This window comes from Pungitius pungitius, chromosome 6 (assembly GCF_949316345.1).
Source record: "Pungitius pungitius chromosome 6, fPunPun2.1, whole genome shotgun sequence".
NCBI classification, from domain to species: Eukaryota; Metazoa; Chordata; class Actinopteri; order Perciformes; family Gasterosteidae; genus Pungitius; species Pungitius pungitius.
In genome coordinates this window covers 18,456,245-18,479,874 of record NC_084905.1, presented here as the reverse complement: position 1 = coordinate 18,479,874, position 23,630 = coordinate 18,456,245, and the positions used below count along the sequence as shown (strand labels likewise).

The 23,630-nt window shown below is 46.6% G+C and overlaps 1 protein-coding gene and 3 non-coding genes across 5 annotated transcripts in view; 1 reads left to right on the top strand and 3 right to left on the bottom strand.

Annotated features, from left to right (window-relative positions):
• Positions 1-11,061: 11,061 nt before the first annotated feature.
• Positions 11,062-11,202, bottom strand: LOC119196752 (U4 spliceosomal RNA). The gene has a single exon (XR_005114338.1). It is a non-coding gene; the product is annotated as a U4 spliceosomal RNA (small nuclear RNA).
• Positions 11,203-11,693: 491 nt separating this feature from the next.
• LOC119196779 (U4 spliceosomal RNA) lies at positions 11,694-11,834 on the bottom strand. Its single transcript, XR_005114363.2, has one exon. It is a non-coding gene; the product is annotated as a U4 spliceosomal RNA (small nuclear RNA).
• A 723-nt stretch (positions 11,835-12,557) lies between these two features.
• On the bottom strand, positions 12,558-12,698 carry LOC119196775 (U4 spliceosomal RNA). The gene has a single exon (XR_005114359.1). It is a non-coding gene; the product is annotated as a U4 spliceosomal RNA (small nuclear RNA).
• A 6,848-nt stretch (positions 12,699-19,546) lies between these two features.
• The window catches only part of plxnb2b (plexin b2b), a 94,972-nt gene continuing 90,888 nt past the window's right edge, over positions 19,547-23,630 (top strand). For both annotated transcript variants that reach the window (XM_062562837.1, XM_037452422.2), the window contains exon 1: positions 19,547-20,005. The gene's annotated coding sequence lies outside the window, so the exon portion shown is untranslated. The remainder of the gene's footprint in view (positions 20,006-23,630) is intronic.

The following is a 23,630-nucleotide window of genomic DNA, read 5'->3' as shown; positions in this document are numbered from 1 at the left end:
TCCTGCATCACGTTGGTTCACTTCTATGAGAGTGCCTGTAAAGTAAAAACTAAATAAGTATGGCTTGTAACAAAATAAATGTGACACAAAAATAATTCAAAGCATTCACTTTTTTTTTAATTTATATTTGGTTGTCAAGTGGTGTAAAGTTGGAACAAAGCTAAACCAGAGAACGACCTCGAGAGAATGTTTCCTCCTGGAAAACATCCCAGTGACTCGTTATGAAGGATGAGTTCATGAAGAGGCTTTTCTGTTAAATCGGATGCCTCCGGTTAAGAGGCTGATCCGAAAACACTGACCTGAGGACAGCAATTAAAATAGAATACAGGACAAATGAAGGTTGGAGAGAGTAAATGACACCCTATAAAGACATTTCTGTTTTACTCAGAATACAATTCATGTACCTTTTTGCATGGATGCTTCTTATTGACAAGGAACTTTATTTTTATTTAAGCACTTTCTGATTGGTTTGTCTTTAATTAATTGATTTAATTACATGTTTTGGCAAACAAGGGAAGACGCGGGCTATTTGTAAAAGCTCCTGTAAATCCAATGGTTGTCACAAAAAGCAGCATGTGACAGGCATCAGGAATGAAATCTGCGTCTGACGAAAGGGAAGTGAATCATTTCTCTTTTAAAACCAATATTTCCCTCCGCAGCACATCTTCCCCCGATGTGTCATTAGCCCTGACATTTACGGAAAATATACAGCGGAAGCCGTCAGATGCTGTTATTTTAGCGTCTTCCCGGAGGTGGAAACAGCAGGTTCGCCAATCATCTGCAATTCAATCAGGAAACAATGAAACCATAGAAGTATTTTTTTTTATTTTTTTAGCAGAATAAAGCAGCAGCCACAGGTGGTGTAGTTTTAAAATCAATCGCAGGTAAAAATGAGGATGAGAAATGGGAAAACAGCGCAGGCTGCGTTTTGGTCTGCGTTTCATGCATCTCTGAGAGGATTGTCGATTGATTTTTTTAAAGTAAACCCCAAATGCAATGATTGGCAGACAGAGGGGAGAGGGCCAGTCGCGGCATGTCGCGTCACGTCAGGGCCCTGAAGTGTGTGTCCACACTCGATGGCCAGAAGCCCATCGATTCGACGCGGGAGTCGAGGATTTTTTTTGCATCGCTGCAAGTACGGATGTTTCCCCCCCCCCCCCCCCGTTTTGTTCATCTCGCCAGTTTGACGGCGCTTTCAGGAACTTTGTTTGAGCGGAAGAGCTCTTTAAGTCGTGTAGACTGTATTTAATGCTATGAAAAAAAAACATAATACCTTTGCAGAGGGTTTTAAAGTTAGATCTTGACCCGGTGGTACTGTGTGAGACAAAGCCTAAATATGTTGTCCATTTATTTTACCCCCCCGAATGAACACAAAGGAGGTGACACAGTGAAACGGTGGCTTTCGGGGCCCCCCCGCAGTTTGCCACTTTGTGCGTTCACTGAGCTGTAGACCCTAACTTCACGTGCACAGAGAGGAATCCACCGATGGCGGTTCGTCTGTTTGCGAGAAGCTCGACGTGCAAAGAGAACGCATTTCATACGGCGCCAGAGAGGGGGGGGGGGGGGGGGGGGGGGCGTGCAGGTAAGGATGCAGTAAGTGAAGCAGACAGAGGCGTTCACGTCATTCCCTTCTGTGACAGCCACCGTGTTCGTGCAGCTGTTACGACGCCTGCTGCGTTTCCCACTGAATCCTGATGCGGATTCCCTCCTTCGTACGGCGCCCTGCTGGCTGCAGGTCGTCCAATCGTCGGGAGGGGGGTGCGACGTGTCACGCGCTCGTGTTACCTCCACATGCTGGATAAATTATTCACAAGCGATCACATTCCAGCAGTGTAATTATCATTGTCCGGCACCCCGTCAGTTTCTTAGCAACTGCTATTGTCTGCTTCCACAACAGCACTTTTTTCTCCCATCTAGGTTCAAACCTGACTGCTTGCCGCTGGGATTCCTGATATAACAGGATCGGGGTTGTCCTAAATACAGATGCACTCACTGCACCTCATGATCAAAGCTGTTTTGTTACTTCATAAGGAGCTGATACAACGTCCACACACACACACACACACGTTGGTTTCTGTCCCATGCGTCTTCGGGAAAGCCGGTGAAAAACATAAGAGGAAAAAAAGGCTCCACGCACACTGGTGGACGAGATGAAAAATCTCTGCACTGCACTCGTCCATTATTCATCCCCCCTCCCCCCCCCCCCCTTGGACGGATGGCAGGCGACCGTCCCGGGCCACGCGCTCAAGGACTCAGCCGTGGACTCTGTGGGCTCAAATGGCCACGTGGAAGGCAGCCAAAGCAAAACAGGAGGGAGGTTCAGTCGGTGGAAGGCTCCATATCGGGGGGCTTGGGGGGGGGTGGGGGGTTGCCACTTGGAGAAGTTCGCTTGTGGCCTCTTTGAACAGGTAGTCAATCAATGTGTTTTCTGTGTCGCTATATTTTGGCAAATATATCTGCATAGGTGGAAATGCGAGAATATCACAAAGTGATAATTGTGTTTATTTGACTCTTTATTATATAACTGTATCGAAACATTAAGAGCTGGGCGAAAGCTGCCTGCTGCGTTGCATGCTGGTCCTGTTTCTGTATAAACATGCATACTTAGGTTTTTGTTTTTTCTTGTATTCGTGATTTTTTTTTTTAGACTCCCTCCAGGTAACAACAACCTGTGGTTTCTGGTTTATCTTTGGGTCTCGGGCCCCTTAAAGTGGGCACGGTGTGGTTTCCTCTGGAAGTTTCGGGCAGTTAGGAGATGATCACACATTACAAAACACACTCGTGGTGATCGTCGCCCTGCGGGGGGGGCGAGCGGGCGGCGATGTGGTCTAAATTTAACAGTTGGCAATCTGTCGCTGAAAGGACGCCATTTATCTCACCCGATGGCTTTGACGGCGCGGCTGTCGCAGCGTGGACACCGTGTTACAGTGAAAATCCAGATTGGGGGGGGGGGGCGGAAGCCACTTTTCCTCCGTCCGTCCGCACAGAGGCCGCACAGAGCAGCCGTTCGAAACCGACGACTCATTCGGCGCGACGACCTCTTTCTGGTTTCCCGCTTCCCTTTTAGACGTCGGATATTAAAGCTGAAGGTTTTCTGCAGTCTTGTTTTCTTATCAGTACACGATGGGCGCTGAGCCTTTATCAACATTTAGAGAGTGAAGACAAACACGTGTGACACCAAACTGTTCATCTCTCCGACGCATAGATGCGTGAGATGTTGACTGACATTTTTTTGTGTGAAGCCTCGAAAGGGAAGGAGACGGATTCAGCGCGGGTGGAACTGAGAATCTGCTTCTCGAAGGCTTGTGGTCGATTCTCAATTTGAAATTTAAATGTAATCCGTATCCGCAAACAATTGCCGTTGCCCCCCCCCCCCCCCCCCCCCTCACGCTCGAGGACCGGGGAGAACCACGCGGAGACAAATGCGCCGGCTGCTAACAACAGCAGAATTTATTGGTACTGAATTGATGCAACAACGGAGGCCGGGGGGCGGGGGGGGGGGGGGGGGGGGGGGGGATGGTTAAGTGTGGCTCATTCAGCTGACATTAAACATTAAACATGCAAAGCAACATTTACATGTAAGTGCGGTGGTGAAATGCTCCACAAAATAAAGCCCATCATCTCTTCACTGGTATCAACTTCCATTGGATTTGTCTTATATATATATATATATATATATATATGTATATATATGTATATGCATCGCCGACATGTACCGAGAACTGTGTGCATGACTCCTCAAAGTGGCGTTTTACACTTTAAGGTCAGCATGGCTTTTTTAGTAAATTTAACCGGTAATTTGATGCGTAACTTGATCAAGTCAGATTACGGTGACATTTCGGGGGCAAAAGTCCGCACCGGGAGAGATTGATTCTCTCTGACTATTATTCATAAACCTTTCAACAAATCTGAGAAGAAAAGAAAAAAAAACCCTTGCATCATATTTCTGAGTCATGAGCCCTTTTCTCTGACATTAAGGATGCTGCTCTTTATTTTTTTTTGGGTTGAGTGTGTGCCTTTTATTCAATTCCTTTCACAGCAGCTCCCAGGCAAGGTCAAAGCCAAGGACACGGTCTTTCCTCCAGAATACAACGACACTCTTGTTTGCTCCTTGAAAATAAACCTCGATCCTAATTTGCTCAGAGTCAAAAGAGAGAACGAGATGTTCTCGGAGGAAAACTTTTGAGTTTATCTTTGGCGCCTTCTCGTCTGTTCAGTGCGTTGACTCGGAAGCCGCCACATTTCAGGGTGCTAATTTGTAATTGAACTATGATTTGACACAACTAAAGGCGGCCTCTCTCTCTCTCTCTCTGCATCCAGCGTTTAAAGGCCCTGCAATTAAAGTCAAACTCAATGAAAGTAACATGCTGATGGATCAAAACTACTATTTCCCTATAATGAACAGTAACAATAATAGTTTTTTCATGATTAAATAAAAGACCACAAAAAAGAAAATGTATCATATATTCTGTAAATGTAAATCTTACATTTTTTCATGTTGGCTGTTTAATCATTTGTTTGTTATTTTAAGTTTCTACACCACAACGTAATTTAAATACCCTCTTGATTTCGGAGCAGATTGTAAGATGATGACATCATCAGTAACCCACAGTACGCACACAAGTACGGCCAGATGGTGTTTGCATCTCTTTCTGTTTGTACTATGGTCTGATCCAGTGGTTTTACTCACCACTGTCTGCAGCGTGATGGTTTCTCATGCTGCACCTTTCAGTTCGGCATTGAAGTCTCTGTAGTATCATTTCAATGTACAGATCCGAAACGTGGTGCACAGTGTGGGAACTTTCTCTCTGTTTTACAAGACATTTGCCAATTTAAGTAAAGACTTTAGTCCCTGTCACATTTCAATCTGTCATTGTCTCTGATTTCGGGTTCCCGTACAATAACATCTTGCCCTCTGTGTTGAGCCGGTGGAAGGAGAACCTGTCTGACAGGAGATTTGTCATGGATGATGACCATGTCCCGACGCTCCATCAGCCATCCCACCCCCCCCCCACCCCGGGTTCTCCGGGTGGGCGCTTGTGACCCAGCAGACCCCGACCTCGGCTCGGCCCGCTCGTTGGAAAATAACAGCCATTCTCATTGGAACGGGTCGAAGGTCAGGAGAGAAAGCCAATAATAAACTCAGGCCCGAGTCCTCCCCCCCCCCCCCTGCGGCTGCATCGACGCTCCCCGCACGTCCATGGATCCGCTTTGCCTGGGCGCCGAAGAGCTTTGTGCAGAGAATGTCACAACCGGACCGGTCGCATTGACAGATATTCGGGGCCCCAAACTGTTCAAGCTGAAAGCGACAACGATTCTTTCCCTTTCCAAAGGGTTACGACATGCTGAGTCGGTCTGCACAGCTGAATGGCAAAAACTGTTGGAGACGTTTACATTTCTTTCATGAAGGTGTTTTCAGATCCGGGCGGATTGCGTCATTCCGGCTATTTTTAAACAACTCCAACTCGCAATGAAGCAAAACACATCCACAAGCAAAACCGCACCATGTGACCTGCTCCCCCCCTGAGACCGACTCATCTTGGAGCATCCAAACTTTTTTTTTTTTGCATTACGGTGCAAATGCAAAGCCTCATCTGATGAGTGCTCATCGCCCCCCCCCCCCCCTCCCTTCCCCCCCCCAGGTGACGGGCAGAAGAATGACGTGGCCAGACGGAAAGTGACTGGCCCTGTTTCGGGAAGAATATAATCCGAGCACCTGGAGCCCGATGAGCCTTTTAGTCGCCAAACGAGGAGCAGATATGATTATGTCTTCCCAATTTGATTTGTACGCAAGGGAAGATGAATCGCTCTTTAAATGGCTTCCCAATTACGTTTTCATGGGGGGACGGGGGGGGGGGACCGACCTAACACATCGGTGGGAATGTACTTGGCTGCCCCAGTGTGAATTATGCATGCCGTATAAATGTTAAAGTGGATTAAGTGCAGAGATTAACACAAATTAAATTTGATAAACAGAACGCTGCTTGTAATGTAAATGACGCTCGTCAGCCTCATCGCAGACTTACAAACCGACAACCAAACAAGTCATCAATACTAATTATTGCACCGGGTCGCTCCTGGTGGATTCGTCTTCTGGCCGCAGGAGGCAGCTTTCCTCCCTTTGCTCACTCTGATCGGGGGGGGGGGGGGGGGAAACAATGGCTCCTTTAAGCGGACTGTAGTATTTCGCCGAGCCTCCGGAGCCCGACGGCTCGCCACCAAAACCACGCTGACAAATTGGAGCGCTGCTTCGCTTTCATTTTTTGGGCCTCTCGTTACGTCCTTCAGGAGCTCCACTGGAAACGGCCGCCTGCCATTTAACGCCTCCCGTCAAAAAGGGACCGGCGTAAACCTCATTAAAATAAATATGCGCTATTTCTCTATACCTCGCAGGAGAGGTGGAGAGTTTAAAACATGAAATCACGTTGTTTGTCACTGGTTCGGTCGTCAGGGCTGATGCCGACGCGTCGGTTTGATGAGCGATGTCCACTGCTGACTCATCGTTACGCGAGTGGCCCGAGGTAATGAACCCAAATGGTGTATTTCAAATGGATGCAAGGCGTTTAGTAAAGCAGTCCCCCCCCCCCCCCCAACCCCCCTGCGTGGGTAGAGCCGAGGAGAGGTGAGCGCACGATCCCCCCCCCCCCAGCTCCTGATGCTTCAGGAGGGATCCTCCTCGTCTTCCTCCTCCTCCTCGTCTTCCTCCCCGTCTGTCTGCACCAGCTTGGTGAACATATGCTTGCTCTCATCACCTGATGGGCCGCAAGTGGTGTCTGCAGCACCTGCACTGGACAGAGGCCTCCATCCATCACCTCCTCCTTGCCCCCCCTCCCCCCCCCCTCATGCCCTGGTTGGCCCATTTAAAAAATAAAAGATAGCGTCCAGCTGCCTGTTTGAGTTGCGGGGGGGGGCTTGAGAAGTGGATCAATGATGCCTTTGGCTCAATCCACTACTTTTGATGTCACACGTCACATTTCTTCAAACACACCAATGTTCCTAAAAACGAGAAGGAAAAAAAAAAACAACCCTGTGTGGTGTTAGATTAGTGAAAGCAACACCAGAACCCATTTATAGCCGCTTTCTAACAAGTTGGCGAGGGGGAGAACAGATGGGACGCGGCGTTGAGGTTCATGACACAGTGGATCCACACGTGCAGTCTTAACAACCCCCCCCCCACCCCCCTTCCCCCTCAAAAGCTCCCCTCCTGTACCTTGTTAAAAGTTCCCAGCTGAGCCCAGAGGAAAGTGGTGCGCGTCCCACTTCATACTCTCCGAGTTGAAATCCTTCTAATTGGCCCTTTTTCCTCCAGCGTTTAAACTCGATCATCGGCGGTTCAAATGCTGTAAACAAGCCGCCATTCTGCGAGCATTTCAGAGCACACTTTTTTTTATTTTTTATTGCGCATAATAGCAGTGGTTCAGGAACTATCCTTCAAGAACAGACAATAAGCCCTCTGCTCCTTGATGGCCCTCAAATAGACCCGACACAATTAAACTAAACAATAAAACGTTCAGATTGGCACAATAACATCTTTGTCCTTATCTGCTCACGTGCCCATTTAGACGGATACATGTTGCTCATTTCCTCTGACTAACTGCTTTCAGCTTGGACCTGTTTTGTTGTTCTAATGGGTTTTTTTCTTTTTATTAAATATTCCAGGGACTTCACGTCCCCCCCCCCCCCCCCAAATCTGCCTCATTTCAGAAGGTAGGGGTGCGAACCGTGAGGAATAAACGCAGCTTACACATTGGAGGTTTACCTTCATCCCTTTCTGCAAGCGCCTCTAATTTCAGCCCCAGACGACGTGCACGACGGACTTGATGACTCACACTTGAACTCAGGCTTCATGAGAGATTACGTGGGGGGGGAGGGGGGGGGGGAGGGGTAACAGTTGGTCACGCTGTGATTTCCAATCAAATCGAAAGTTGTTTTTTGAAGTTTGCGTATAATTAAAGCGACTGTGTGCCGCCACACGCGACCGGAGCTCAGGCCTCGGAGGCAGTAGCGTTTTCAGGGAAATCCAATTAAAAAGCGGCCGGATCCCGAGGAAACAGGAGAGACCGGCAGCTTTTAAGAAGCCATTTCCGATGCGAGTGGCCCGCGGCCGTCAAGGTTCTTCTGCTAATACCCTGAAAGTGTCGGGGGTTCCCTTCTCTTAACGACCGGCGCCCCAGACGCGTGCAAACGCACACACACACACACACAAACTGAAGGGACGCACAGGACACCTTTCTTTTTTTGGGGGGGGGGATTCACTTCATACGGAGAATCTGTAGATAAAGTCGGGTCCAATGAAGTACGTAATCGAGGAAACATTGAAATGAGAGACGAACAGGAAGGGCAGATAGCGGAGACGCGACGCCGTGCTGTCCTCTGACACCGACCCCCCCCCCCGTCCTCCTCCCGCCCCCCTCCTCCAATGAAAAGAAGAAGGACGAGCGCGGAGACAGCTGCCCTGGGGAGCGGAGGAGACCCATCACCTCTGCCTGAAGGGCTTTGGAAGTAATTGAAGCTGAAGCACAATCCTGTCACGGGAGGCGGCTAATTGGGGGGGGGGGGAAACCCCTCAGTGATGTAGACGGCGAGGGGCATTAGAGGGTTTGGAACAAGTTGAACTGGGTTGTGTGGGACGACTTGAGGAACTTTTTCGGGTAATTGGTGTGATGTCTACATTTCTGTTGTTTTCCGCCGTGAGTAATGGGCCGGTTCTTCTGGTCAGCTCTGAGGGACACGAGGAGGAGGAGGAGGACGAGGAGGAGCACTCCCAGAAAAACAAGTGACGCAACAAGGATGTCCACAATTGGCCGTAAATCAAAGCGTCTCCTTTAGAGTCGCACCTGTTTTGTTTTTTTTAATAGGGTGAGTGATGTCTCACTCTTTGAAGAGGCGCCATTCGGAGCGTCGGGTTGTCTCTGGGTTTGGGATCAAAACAAGAGTCCTGCCGCAGAGCGGATTGCAAATTAGCTTGCTGAACAAAAGGATCTAAAGAGAGAAGATTAAAACGAGTTTTTCGTTTACTCTGATCTTGAAAATTGTCCTACATTTGTTATGTTGTTAATGCAAATGACAGTTTTCACTCATACGGGTTGGAAAAGCATGCAATTGGTGTTAACGTTTTAGACAGCCCCACAAGTACCAATTTTATTATAAACCATGTTTTTGTGTAGCATTTGCGTTAGAAACATGTCTGTTTGCATTCTACGTCAGAGCATGAATGGGAATGACTTCCTACGAGGTGACGGCGTCTTCCTCCACATCTGTCAAACCTGGAAAGCAATTCACGGGCAAAAGGAAACATTCTCGCACATTTTTCAGCAGCACCCAGAGACGGAGCGAGAGCGAGGATGCGCCCGTTTCCATAGCGATTGTCGGCACTGTCACATGGTTACCTAGGAACTAGTCCTATGATGCTGTGCAATTTATTTGTTTATGTTTGGCTGTCGCTTACGTAGGACAAAGCCACACATCTTTCCCGCTGCTTTCCTGACAGCTAAAGAGTTGTCAGTGAAATAAAAAAAAGGGGGTCTGAGTGTGAGAGATGATAAACGGACCCGGGGGGAACCCCTCCCTCGTGTCTCACACACATGAGTGCCATGAGTCCATCTTGACATAAAAGGACACTGGGGTCATACGCCGGTCGGGAGGACCACACACAGGCATCGAGGACTCTGAATCTCCATTTGGTGCACGGTGGTCAATGCTCAGTGGATTGGTGTAAGTGTGTGTGTGTGTGTGTGTGTGTGTGTGTGTGTGTGTGTGTGTGTAAAAGCAATGGGGTCAAACAGAATGAAGATTAAATGCAGGCCCCAAGTAATTTATGCAAATATGAATCACTCTTCAAAGCTTTCATTTCACCTTGTCTGAAAGCACGGCTCACACCCCCCCCCCCCCCCCCCTCATAATTTGATTACCAGGATGGAGGACAGCAGCGGGATATCACAGTAATCACATTTGAAAGAATATTCTGATTAATAACTGACACTGAACTAATGCTAGAGTAATGACGAAATCTGATACTTTTGACAAATTCTACATCATTGCTCAGAAACGAGTCCAAGTAATAAAACCAATTTTAAATATTAGATTAAAAATTAAAACTCCTTTCAAACCAACATTAAATGAAGTCTACTGACGTTGGTTATGATACTGAAGTGTCTCAAACAATAACAACTTATAATGAATTACTACTGCTCTTGCCACAGTTCCCTGCAGCCGCATTCCTACGTTTTTGAATGAGAGCTACACTTCTGAAGGTAGAAATGTCAAGTATGGACGGTGTGAGAGAGTGAGAATATTAAGTGTGCATGACAGCGAGAGAAGAAGTGTTCCCGGGGTGAAGAGAGGCTCAGAGAGCGTCTGCCTAATGACAAGACTGACTTGATTAAACCCTCTTCACCCCCCCCCCCCTTTCTCCAATCAGAAACCATTGCCATTTACCTTTCTCAAGTGTTTCTTTCACTTCCGAACAAGATATCAATCACAGGAGCACAAAACTCTTTCATGATGATGCAGGAATCATCAATGAGTCCGACGCCTAAATGTCGAAAATCTTCAAGGTTCATCGAGTATTGAAAAAAAAAAAGCTGAAAGAAATAGTAGACGTGTGTTCTAAGCTTTGTGTTCCTCTACCACTTCCTTTTGATTTCATATCCTGTGGAACACCGCCATCTGCTGTTCAATCAGCACCTTTAGTGCATGGAAGTGTAACAAAACAGATACTGTTTTTTTGTAATGTTGAGTTGATAAAACCGAAAACACACAGAGCAACGAGAACAAAGTTCCCCTTTGGAGAGCTGATGTAAAGTTAATGAAAAGGACGTATTACCGCGAGGTCATGAAGCTTAAATGCTCATAACAATGTCAAAAGAGCGACATTTGAACTTATTAGACAGATCTATATCATGTCCGATTATCGTATGAAGTAGGAGGTCTTAACAATGTAGTAGCAATATACACTATATGTCATCTCAGGTTTTACATTTGGGGTGTAATAGCTGGACTAAAATTTCAACGCTTCAATTTCATGTTCACTATGACACTTTATATTAACAGTATGATCAGTCTCCTTGGAGACCGTCAAAAATTGCCATTGCCGACTATATTGCAAGTCGTCATGACGGGGTATTGGGTAAAGTTTTCAACTAGCAATAATCGCGCCTCGGATAGACCTCATCGGCTACGATACTGCCACTGCGCAAAGCTGACGTCAACACGTAAACTACGAGTGAGTCTATCGGATCACCGTCCTTCTCTGATATGGTGCGGTGTGGGCGTGGCTTAAATATACCAGTTTATTTAACTATTTTTATAGAATGCAATTAGATTATTTTCACCCCGAGTTATCAATAGAGAAACTTAATCGAGACTGGAAAGTTACAAACGCATTTATGTACGATGGGAACAGAGCGTGAGGAAAATATAGCATAAGTAAATAAAACAAAGATGTATCAATAATCCCCTCATTGTAATGTAATGGTGGAAACGTGTGGTGGTTTTGACACACAAAGACAAATGACCAACGACAAACGATCCGACATGAAAAAAACGCAACAACACGGAAGCAAATGAATACACATAAAATTGAAAATTGTAAGCGGAAGTGACGAAGACACTAGTGCGACACAGTCGCTTTAGGAATGACGCGATACATCTTAAGGGCTGCTCTCAAGTAAAAACTTTGACATGTTTATCAGTCTCCTTAGAGACCGTCAAAAATTGCCAACGCCGACTATATTGCAAGTCGTCATGGCGGGGTATTGGGTAAAGTTTTCAACTAGCAATAATCGCGCCTCGGATAAACCTCATCGGCTACGATACTGCCACTGCGCAAAGCTGACGACCAACCGTCATCCACGCGGATATGTGTCAGAGCCCTACATCCCTCGGTTAGGGTGTGCAAGACGTTTGCGTAATACAGAGGGAAAACAGCTTAATGTCACTTTCCTTATCAGTGTCTGGTTAAGAGGAATCAGATTTGAGGTGGTTACGAAGAGGTTTTGCGATGCTAAAGCTGTCAAACAGCGATAATCACGCCTCGGATTCACGTTTAACGTGCCATGTGACTGTAGTGGGCGGAACTTTTTATTTCGGCAGGCACGCACGCACTCACACACGCACACGTTGTAATCTAAGATAAAACGGTATTCGTTCCCAGACTAGTTATTGTGCCAAAATAGCAAATTTACACGATGAATATAAACAACATGTAAACAATAAAGAGTATCAGTTGCAATCAGATGCACTCATTCACAGACATGTGTATACGTTATATGTTGTATAAATTGTGATTTGCAAAAGGGGCAAATACACAAGGTGTATGTACAAGAATACTAACAATGAAGATGATCACTTAAATAATATACACTACATTCCACAACAATGTGACCTGAATTTATGACATTTTTCCACCAATTAATGTAAAGCCTATAGTGGAGTAATCATGAAGTTAACAGTTGCACAATAGTCACTGATAATTACAGACAGCATAATTTAACGCATCATGTGGTGAGAGTCTAGACATAGATTTTAGTATTAATTTCATTCTACAGAGGTATCAGTCTCCTTAGAGACCGTCAAAAATTGCCATTGCCGACTATATTGCAAGTCGTCAAGGCGGGGTATTGGGTAAAGTTTTCAACTAGCAATAATCGCGCCTCGGATAAACCTCATCGGCTACGATACTGCCACTGCGCAAAGCTGACGTAACGGCGTCGCCGACGGGGGAGTCATGCCGCGACACACGTTCTTCAGTTACGGTGCGACAGTGTGGATTCACGACATCCCAAACCGCGTGTCTGTGCACGTGTGAAATGTGTGTAGTCGACTAACACCACCTGCAAGTAATTACGTCGTTTGCTTGTTTGAAGCTTAAATACATTTTTCAGCTACCCGCGCAATGCATCGTGGGATGTGACCCCCCCCCCCACACACACACTCATTGTAATGTTCACCCTTAAGTCCGTACCGTTCTCGTTCATTTAAAGGCAAACCGATGTAATGATGCATCGTGCATTACACGTGTACGTTATTTTCACACCAATGTATGATGCACGTATTTTAAGTATTAGGAGGCAAAACGGCCATGAGAGGCTGATACGGTGGCCCAGTCGATATCGTTTGTAATCGCTAAATCCTGTTTGGGAAAGACGGCAAACACGCCTTCGGGTAAAAACTCAACGTGTCCCAGTGTTGATGTGGCGGGAGAGGATTGTCCTCTTTGCGTGTCAGATTGTGGTGTAAAATCACATTTTTCAGTGTTTCAAAAAACCGGCGGCCGAAACGTCCCTCTGCTCATTGTGCTTCCCACAAAGTGCTGTTACCGTTTAACACCACCAGATGTCACCAAAAGCCTTCTCCTCGAGCCCTTTAAAGGCCGGTTGAATTAGAAAGTAACCAAAAAATATCAGAAACGTACGAACAGAGGGAATATAAAACGTCACATAGAGAATGTCGGAATGTTGACAAAGCCAAATTTAATTATTACGGTCCCTTGGATGCACTCTGCTCCGGAAGAACAAGCAGACACTTATTCAATTGATACCACGTTCGGAATAAAGCTTATACAACATCCTTATCTCGGTCGGTTAGCTGCAGTTATAACGCCATTAATTACGGCTTAAATACGTTTACGATATAGCAGCAGAAACATGAGCTTCACTTGAATTAAGGCACCACGACACGACTCTCACCCGCACGAGGCCTCGATAATTGAACTTCTCTCACCTGCTCGCTGCTGTGACTTCCTGCAAATGCCCTTTGAGTTACTTTGAAAAGAGAGACAAAACAAATACGTGCACACTTCCCAACACCACAGCTTATCGTACCTCGGGAGGACACGCAGCTGTGCAGATGTTTCACGGTGGGTGCTGAGCTTGTTAAAACGGGAGTGGAAAAAAAAAAAAAAGCCCGTACCGGAAATTGATTAAACGAGTCGTCCCTTCGTTTTCGTACGCGCGCTATTCAATTCAGACCCTGTGTGTGATGGATTACCTTTCATAACGTCGCTCAAACAAATTCAATGTTTGCAGAAGCTTATTAATTTCAGGCACTGGGCCACAGACGACTTTAGACTATTAACCACGGGGAGCATATGACCATGAATATTTAATAGCCCAGAGACAGCATTAAAGAAGTAATCTCCACAGTAGAGACAAGGCTTGTTATCTTACTCTTCAAAGTAGTATTATTTCCCATTTCCTCACGTCATATTCTCATTTTATTATGTAAAACGTTTCTTAGGATTACAGAGCCGTAAATTAAAAAAGAAAAAAAAATCAAACACAATATACACCTATAATCCTGCCCGGATTCACTTTGTGAGGATTAACAATCAAGTTTTAATGGAGGATTTAAGATTATTGTTTGAAGAGCGATATCATAATGCAGTAGTAGTAACAGGACCAGCCATTTATTGCATAGTAACAAAAATAGATTTATCAGCACAGAAAGCATATGTCTGAGTATTTCGATCAGACCATAAACCCTGAGTAAGCACTTTGCATGTTGTGTGTTCATGGTATGACACAAACTGTACTGTTCACCGTGTAGATATTACGAGCCCTTTCACTTGTTGTGAAGCTTCCGTGGGATGATTCGGAGGCTTTTGGGTGCTCAGAAGATAAGCGTTGACGTGGCAGGTGTTAAAGCTGCCTCGGCCTACAAATTAGACGGGGGATTTGCTCCCGCCAGAATGTCAGGCCAACGAGGTTCATAGAGGTAGGCTCGGATCCCTGTCAGCGACAGGTAAGTACGCAGATAAGGGGGATTACACCGCGTTTGCTGCCGAGTGATCTGGAATGAATCCTGCACAGCCTGTTTCATCCTCACCTGGAAAGCACAAATTTCTTCTTTCCTCGAACCTGCGAAGCACACGAACAGAGTTAAAATCACAAGGTGATCCCTTTAACCTGTCTTTGAAGCCTTCTGAGGGTAACATTACGTTATTGTCATTTAACGATTGTGACAGTAATAATCTCCACTAATTACTTTTCTTGAGTTAGTATTTTCTCCTTTATCACCAGCTCTGCCCAGTCAATGTCAGTGTCTTTTTTTTTTTTTTGTAGTCACCGTGGGCCGTGCCATATAAATAAGATCTGGTTTGGTGGTCCCTCTCTGCAAGGCTTAAACTTGACCTGTTGAACAAATAACACAGCGCGTCCCTTTAGGCCGTGGCTCTCCCCCCCCCCCGACGGTTTGCTGGGAGATGAAAATAGAGTGTAACAGATGGCGCAGGTGTTCCTGCCATTCAGCACAGGCTGCTGATCAGCCAACATAATATCATGCCATTCGAAAAGGGAGATGGCTGCCCATAGTCTGCTAAAAGCTATCTCCCTCTTGCACCACCAATCACAGGCCTAGAATAAGGGAGAGAGAAAAGAACCCAAAATCAATGCTTACACAGGTCAGAATCTAAACTATATTTTACACAACTGGGAGCACCTGGCAGTGGGCTAAGTAACTGTCTGTATTTGTGTGAAATGTGAGCTTGTGAGCTGAGACGGTGGACCGTGTTTGTGCCAATAGACTGATCCAGCTTATACCACACAGTGCAGCCCTCTCCCTATAATCACACATTTACAGACTTACTGATACTGTGGGGAATGGATGCGCGTGCATGCAGGGGAGGGGGGGGGGTGTGTATTTCTCTCCCAAAACACATAGCCATTGTGTATTCTGCACTACATCTTATTAGCCTGGTTAAGGGCATTTATTGATGCTGAGAGCATCTCTGTTGCTCCTCAGAGCCGGGGCCACCTGGACGTTACGGGATGAGCTGGGGAAACTGTGATTAGATTGTGTTATGAGCAGGGAGAGGAAAACAATGACATTTTTCTTGGGTAAAAGGGACAGCTCAGCCACCGCAAGGGGAAATCTGATAAAGAGAAGACAAATGTCGCTCACGGTGCCTAAACTTCAAGGTCAAAGACTGCTACGTGGGGTATTTCAGCTCTCTCTCTCCAATGCCACAGAGTCACAATATACGGAATAGTGTATACACATTTCAGGTGTGTGAGGTACTTTCTAACAGTGTCTTTATACATCAAACTTTTAGTTCAAATAATCCATCTTTCTTTCTCCATGACACACTCATGCCTGCACAGTGTTCACACCCACCCACGCACTGCTGCCACCCATACTATTCCCAGCGTGTGGTTATCCCCGGACTGAGTCAGAATGGCACCATACGGGCCCGCCTGTCCGCTTTATGCCAAACCTGATGTCTCCTTGTCGCGCATGCTTTGGCGGCGACTCAAGACCCACCGGCACTGAGTAGCCGCCGCTCGGACATCCCTCCCTGTGTAATTACACGCAAGTCGCACTGACAGCTGGAGGAGCCACTTAGGCAGGTCACGAAGCTATTCAAATCAAAGTGCTACTTACGCTGTAAATAACTTCCCGCTGTCTACCAGTTGAGACTTTCTTCACACCTTTATCATTCACCAACGTGACGGTTTCCTGTGTCTGTGAGCTGCTCCATCTGTTATCTCTGCATCTTTAGGTTTGCCACTACAGTAAAACTGGCAACCTCCCCCTGGTGATACAATAACTAGAAGTGATCTAGACAACAGACAACACAGATGCATGGGAAGAGCACAACGGAGGGGGGAAATCCTTAGAATGTGTCACGTTCAGGTACAAAGAGCGATCTATCATTATCATGGCCAACTGTACCAGAAGTGACTTGTGTGATGGGACAGAAATGCATTTTTGTATTAAAACCAAGACCAACTGCTGTATGTTATTTACCAAATGGGATTTGACACATGCACACATTTTTGCAAGATTGAGAATGATTAAGAAATGGACTTGCTAATGAGGCATGCGCTTGATAAGCTCCTACTTATATTTCCACAATTCTTTATTATACACAATGTAAAGAGCTACACATGGTGGATGCAGCATCAGTACAAAATAATGGAAGTCGTAGATTATTTTTGCAATAAAAAACTTAATAACTCCAAATCAGAGAGGCGCTAATTATTGCTGTGGTATTGGATTATCTTCATGGCATTTGTCTTATTTAATTATTTTGTTGAACAAACACTGCACACACAGAAAACATGAGATACAAAATGGTGAAAAGCAGTTCAACAACACAGTACTTTAACTACCTCCAGCAAGTATAGATGCTGAATATATTTAACACGCAATGTCACTGGTTTTGTCTTTGTAGGAGTAGTAATAGTGTATATATATATATATATATATATATGTATATATGAATTGCAGAAATAAGCAGTGTGTTCTGCTTGTTGGTCTTTTGGTTATTTGTTGAAACAACACCAGCTGTCACCAATAGGGGGCAGTCTACCCACGTGGCAAACCGAATCTGAACCGTGAACCTTGAATCTGATCATCATGGACAACTGAAACGCTGTGTCATAAATTAGGTGGCATAACGTGTTAACATTCAAAACATTTTACAGTCCGGACCGGCTGAGGGACACTTGATAAATGGTGCCGTTTGACACCGGCGTGATAACAGATCATCACTATTCAAGCTACATAGAGGCAAGCGGCAGGCAGGTATAAGCACATTGATCAAAATGTCATCACAGTCAGGCTATCTATGAGAACAAAAGGGAACTTATTTTCAACTTTGGTGAATTCAGGGCGCTTTGACTTTGCTACCAACATGGCCCGCGGGTGGTTTTCAAGACTCAGCATTACCCTTTCAGACAAACAGGTTTGGACACATTGAAGTCAGACCCAAAACAACCCACTTTCCACTCTCCCGGCCCTGTGTGTGAGCGGGGGAGGTGTTTGTCTCTCTCGCTTCGTCTCTTGAGTGTCTGTTTGCACCGACACTTGTCTGGCTTGGCCTGGTTCCTCCTTGATCTCATCAGTCAATGTGAGGACCCCGCGAAGGCCCATCTCCCCCATCTCGCTGTGCGAATCTCTGCCAGCGACCGTGCTTGTGTCAGCAGTCGGGGACTGACTCACACCCACGCGCGGGTCGGTCTCCCTGTCTTCACTCCATGGGGTCCCATCGAGTCGAAGGCAGCACATCTCCCCCCTCCTGAACAGACAGCCTCATTTGCATGCCCATAAATCACTCACAGAGCCGGCGCCGGATCCACACGACGAGGCATGACGCGGGAGCAACTCATGCGACCTCTTGGGTGATGATGGAGCCAATCACGCTTGAGTAGCACTTGCATTCGCTTTGCCCAAATCAGAGGAATCAGAGCGCCTTGTGGACCCGTCTCTTCTTTTTTTTTGTTACTAAAGAAGACCAAAACATATGGCTAATTCAAAGCTTGTCACACCTTCTAAGCGGCAATGAAAGATTCCACTTCTGAACAACTCGGGCCGACTAAAGAGCTTCAAAATTATACTTCTTGTGATAAACGATTTAGCCGCCAAGGTACAGCAATGATGGGTCTTATATTGACAGCTAATAGCCTACTACAGCTCCTGTAAGGATGTAGTCAAATGGGGCTCAGTGAAATGAGTTGCTACTCAAATCCCCATATTCCCTTCTCACGGTAATCTGTGTTCATTTGAATGTAATTCCAATGGTTTATTCATATAGTATTTTAATTTAGCTGTTCATTTGACTGCAAAAGTGTGCCAATCATTGCATTCAAATATAACTGACTTTAAACTGGCAATTTAAAATGAAATCTGTTTTTAAAAGCAGAGTAGAACAACAGAATAAAATCATGCATGCTGTGGTGAAAATCATCACAACAGCACAAAGACTGTAAAGAAACAAGTAAAGCATCAATGATCGGAGTACAATTTGTGTCATTTGTGTGTATCAGCAATGAAGGGTCACTTTTTGATCCAGAATTGTGATACAAATAATTTCAATGCTAAAATAGTGTTGCTGTTGAGGCTTTTGCTTGGAGCAAAACATGACATTTGAAAAGCTCTACAGCGATGCATCTTTCTCTGGGCGACTGACGGACAGTTTTGGTCGCGAGATGCAGTTTGGTGCAGCTGTCCAAAGTGACGTTTGTCTGTTGTTCTGAGTAAAGACAACTTTGTTTCTGAATAATAATTCAGAATAACATGTCACAGAAAGAAAAGAAAAATTATTATTGCATTAAGGATGGCTGAATTCCATTTAGCTGCTTGCGAGCACTCACCCAACTCGGCCATGCTCTCGGGACCATTAAGTAAGCACTCTTATTATGATGGAAAAGGTCTTGCTATCACATACCAGAACAATAAGGCTTTAGCAAATGTATTCTGGTGGGATTTATCTTTGGGCGACGACCGGGAGAAACCAACCCCGCAGACCCCGCGTCGGTAGGCGGACCGCACTTTGGGCACCGCGTCGGCAAACGGACAACTTGTTTCCCTTTTTCCTTCTAGTTGGCTGCCGCTTTCGGTCTGGAACACGCACGCACGCACGCACACACACACACACACAAACGAGCGGTACGTACACGCGCATACAACGGCTGTGCGAGCGCGGAGTGGGTGGGGACTCGTTCTCTTCCGTACGCCGTCGCGTCGGTATGGAGCACGCGCTTCTCCCTCTCCCCCTCCCTCCCCCCTTTTTCCACTCCCCTCTCTACGTTCAGCCTCCCGGGTTCTCAGACGCGATGACAGTCGAGGCGAACGCGTGAGCGCATCCCACAGGTGTGCTGCTGCTGCTGCTTAATGAGCCGCGGCTCTCGGAGACCCTCGGAAACGCGCGCGCGCGCACACACACACACGAACACACACACACCTGGAAATGACCACGTGACTCGGTACCTGGGCGTGGAGAAAGTCGCTGATATCCTACCCGGAGAGTCTTTTGTTGAGGAGTTGCTCGGGTCGCCTTTTTAACGGGAATGGACTTATCGGCAATTTAAGTAACGTTACCCTGTGTTTTCTACGGAATAGTGCCTTTGCCCCCCCCCTCACTGGACGTGTGGGGTGAGTAACATGTGAACTTGATTCCGGACTCTTTTTTTTTTTTTTTGTTGCTATTTCACCAGCGGGCTCTTCAATTTTGGGACTTTCCGCGTTTGTGCAACTACTCTCTCCGCTGTTTTTTTCCTCCAAGGTGAGTTCCGGGAAAGCTGCTTGGATACCAGGAAACAAGGGGACTGTGACCACGTCCGTTTGCTAAAACCGTATGTTTCATTAATGCACATGAGGTCCAAGTCCTGATAGCCCGACGAGACGCCCCGTCGATATGGACGGGAGCGTGAACCGAACCGAGCCTCTTTAACGGCACCGCTGCTCCTCACAGCGTGTACTGTGTTATTTATTGTGTTCGCGCGGCCGCTCCTACCGATCCTCGAGATTCTGTTAAGAAAACAAAACTTTTAGAGAAAACAAACGCAAACAATCATTAAATGCTTATGAAAGACGTCCGAACACCTCCGGTCGTGTTGCGTTGGGCACAGCGGACGAGGGCACGTGTCAGTTAAAAGTTGTCCCACACTTTGACTCAACAATTGAGTGTTTTTGAAGAAAGACAAGGGGGAAAGTCCGCCCCTGAACAATTTCACCCGAGGGGGTCAACTCCCCCCCCCCCACCCCCCTGTGTCTCTCTGCCCCTGGCATCAGACCACTGTACTGCCTTGTTGTCTTGCTAAATCGTCCATTCTATATTCGCAGAACCAGACCTCTTGCACTGTAGATCGGATGCTCCGTCTCCTGGGGATCATTCCCATTAGATAACCCTACACTAGCAGTCCGGTAGTGGGGATGGATTAGTGCGAGGAGGGGGGGGTTGGAAGCAGGAAAGGCTGCTGGTTGTAATGGTGGTGGCGGCTGTAGGGGAGCTAGAGCATGGGGTGTGAACCCTGCAGTCTCCCAACTGAGCCCGGGAGGTGTTTCCAAAAGATGCCATCTGCTCACGTGGACACATACAAGCCATTGAAAAACCAAGCTGCTTCCTTGTCTGTCCCCTCTGTCCACCCCAGCCCCCCCCCCCCCCTCGCCCCCCTATGCCTCCATCTAGCTGTGCCCCACAATGCTTCATTCAGGGTTTATCTCTTCCACTCTGAATAAACAGACACCTTATCTGTGCAGAAGAGAGTGGTAATAAATGTTTTCTGCTGCTCGCCACAAGGGTTGAAGAAGACAAGCGCAGCACGCTTCTTCGTCGTACATGCCCCCTTTGGTTGAGCAAGGGAAGAGCTGAGTTTTTCTCATGCAGGTCATGTTTGTGCCTCAGGATTCTGCAAAACAATCCCGAAAACTGAAAGCCAACTCCGACGCTGTAATTCAAGGGAAACCGAGGAAGACAACAAAGCAGGCATTTCCATGGATACCCTCCTTTTTTTTTGGTTATAGGCTGCTGGCTCTGGATATGAAACTTTGTGGCTAAATCCGCTCTGTGTATTTTTGGATACAGTAAAATAGCCTCTGACCAACAGAGAACCGGAGGTAGTGAGCAGCCGGCCGTTAAGCTGTTCGTTGTGTCCTATTTTTTTTTTCTTCTTCTTGGTGTTGTACAGTTTAAACCGTGTTGTTTCCTGGAAGCATGAGCCATGTTCTCAGAGGGCGCTGTTATTTCTTTCTTTCTTTTTTTTTTAGGTCAAATGAATTTGAACTTATCCCCAGTGTCTTTTGTTTGCTTCGCATTGGATTACTGACTTCTGTCAATTTCATTTTGAACAATATAAAACCATAATCCTTGCCATCAACACGCAATCGCATGCTTCCTGTCTGCAGCTTGCAAATGGAGAAGCAGGACTAAACCAACGGATCGGTATATTAATGCTGTTGGTTCATCACAAATGGTTCATTTGAAATTGCTAGGTAATCTTCTTTTGTCCCGCCCCTATATTTTATACCCACTTTCACGTTGAAAAGCAGACAGTTGGCCACCGTACGACCAGCTCTCCCCCCTCTGTGGAATGGACTTCGTAAAGTCCTTGTTCACAGGTATGGTGCTCATCAGACAGGCCCATATGCATTATCCTCTTGCTTATCTAAAGCACACAAAGACTTCAGGGGGAAGTGGGCCGATGCGTCAAGGGCATCAGGTGGCTGAAGAATCTAGGGAGTAGAGATTGCCTCCAGATTGGAGATAGGCACGTCTTTTCATGTCTTGAGGATAATCCTGTGATGAAGGGACGTCATGCTGTGGTGGATGTCTGATCTGGTTCCTGCAGGGTTGTGCCCCCCACCCCCTTCCCCCTTGCCCTTGGACGTCACAACCTTGTCGTGAACTATCCCCTCAACCCCCGTTCCTTTCTTTGGCCCGCTCACTTCCTCTGATGAAGCTTTGTCACTTGTCACACCCTCGCCACTTAACACTTCTACCCCTTCTGTGTGCTGCAGATCCGAAATAACAAAGCTGACGTTTGAAAAGCCTCCAAAGTGCGATCATGCTAATTCGCATTGCTTTACTCCCCCGGGCAGCAGGGGACGAGGGTGGGCTCTGTTCGAGAAGATAGCAACCAGTGCTCTTCAGATCCACTGCAATCCAGAGTTTAAAGTGGTCCAGTCATGCGCCTCCAACGCAGGCTTTTCGGCGGCAGATTTTACGTCGAAGTCTAAACCCAGAAGGTTGCACCATTTACCTCGTAGAAACCACCGTGACATGTTCTAAACCCACACTGTCTTTCATGCACTCAACCCGTGGTGGCTTGGTTTCTTCTCAGTTTTTTTTTTTTTTTTTTTATCCTCATTCTGCTGCCCTCACTTCTACCTTTTTTAACCACGGTGACTTTTCCCCACACTCTGCAAGGGGCACGAGTAAGAGGAACATGATGAATATTGTAAACATGCTCCTGAGATAAGAGCTAAATGATTCACATGGGGAGGGAGCCGCATTAATTGCTCGGTTGAGAGGTTGTGGTCAGAATGAAACCCCCTGACACTTTGTTTTTTTTCTCTCCAAAAGATGGAGCGTAGAGAGACGGTCAACGTAACGTGAGGTTTAGAAAGGTTGGGAGGGGGGGGAGGCGACCCAGGAGGAAAACATGACGTCCATTGCTGTTCAAAAGGCATGTTGCGAGGTGTTGCCTGTCAGCAGACGTGAGGTTTTGTAGTCGAGGACTGAACACTCGTGATGGATGCACAATACAGAAATCTGCCTCCGTCTCCTCACCCGCTTCCCCATGGCGGCTGAACTGACAGGTTGACACAGACGCATAGTGGAGCGGAGGGCTTTGATGCCACCTCGCTCACTGGAGGCATGTCAACCAGCTCAGGCCACCGGCGAAAGTTCACTTCCTTTTCAGCCAGACGCCACGAGAACCAGGTATCTGAAAACGATTCCGCAGCAATGAAAGTGAGGGAGGGGGTCACCTTGATTCCTATCCCTGGAAATCTCAGTCAAAGGCTTCCTTCGTGAGGCTTGAATTGGCAGCAGATGAGGGAGCCGGGAGGCTAATTTATTTATTTTTTGCTTTGGTAATTGAGGCTGGCACGCATCTCTATCCCAGCGCTATCCGTTTAAACGCTTCACAGGGATGTTGGTTGTGCCCTGCTTCAATCGGCGCAATGTGACGGGCTGCTGTTTACACCGACACCTTTTCCTTTATGATGGAAAGCCGGATTAAAGATCTCTCTCACACACACCAACATATCGAAGATGGATGACCTGGACGCTTTGTGTCTACCCAAATTCCTCAAAGTCCTGCCCAGAATTTTGTATTGATATATCTTTCTCACTGAGATTTTGGTTTAAAAAGGACTCGGGCTTCGAATAGCGGAGGCTAATGGAA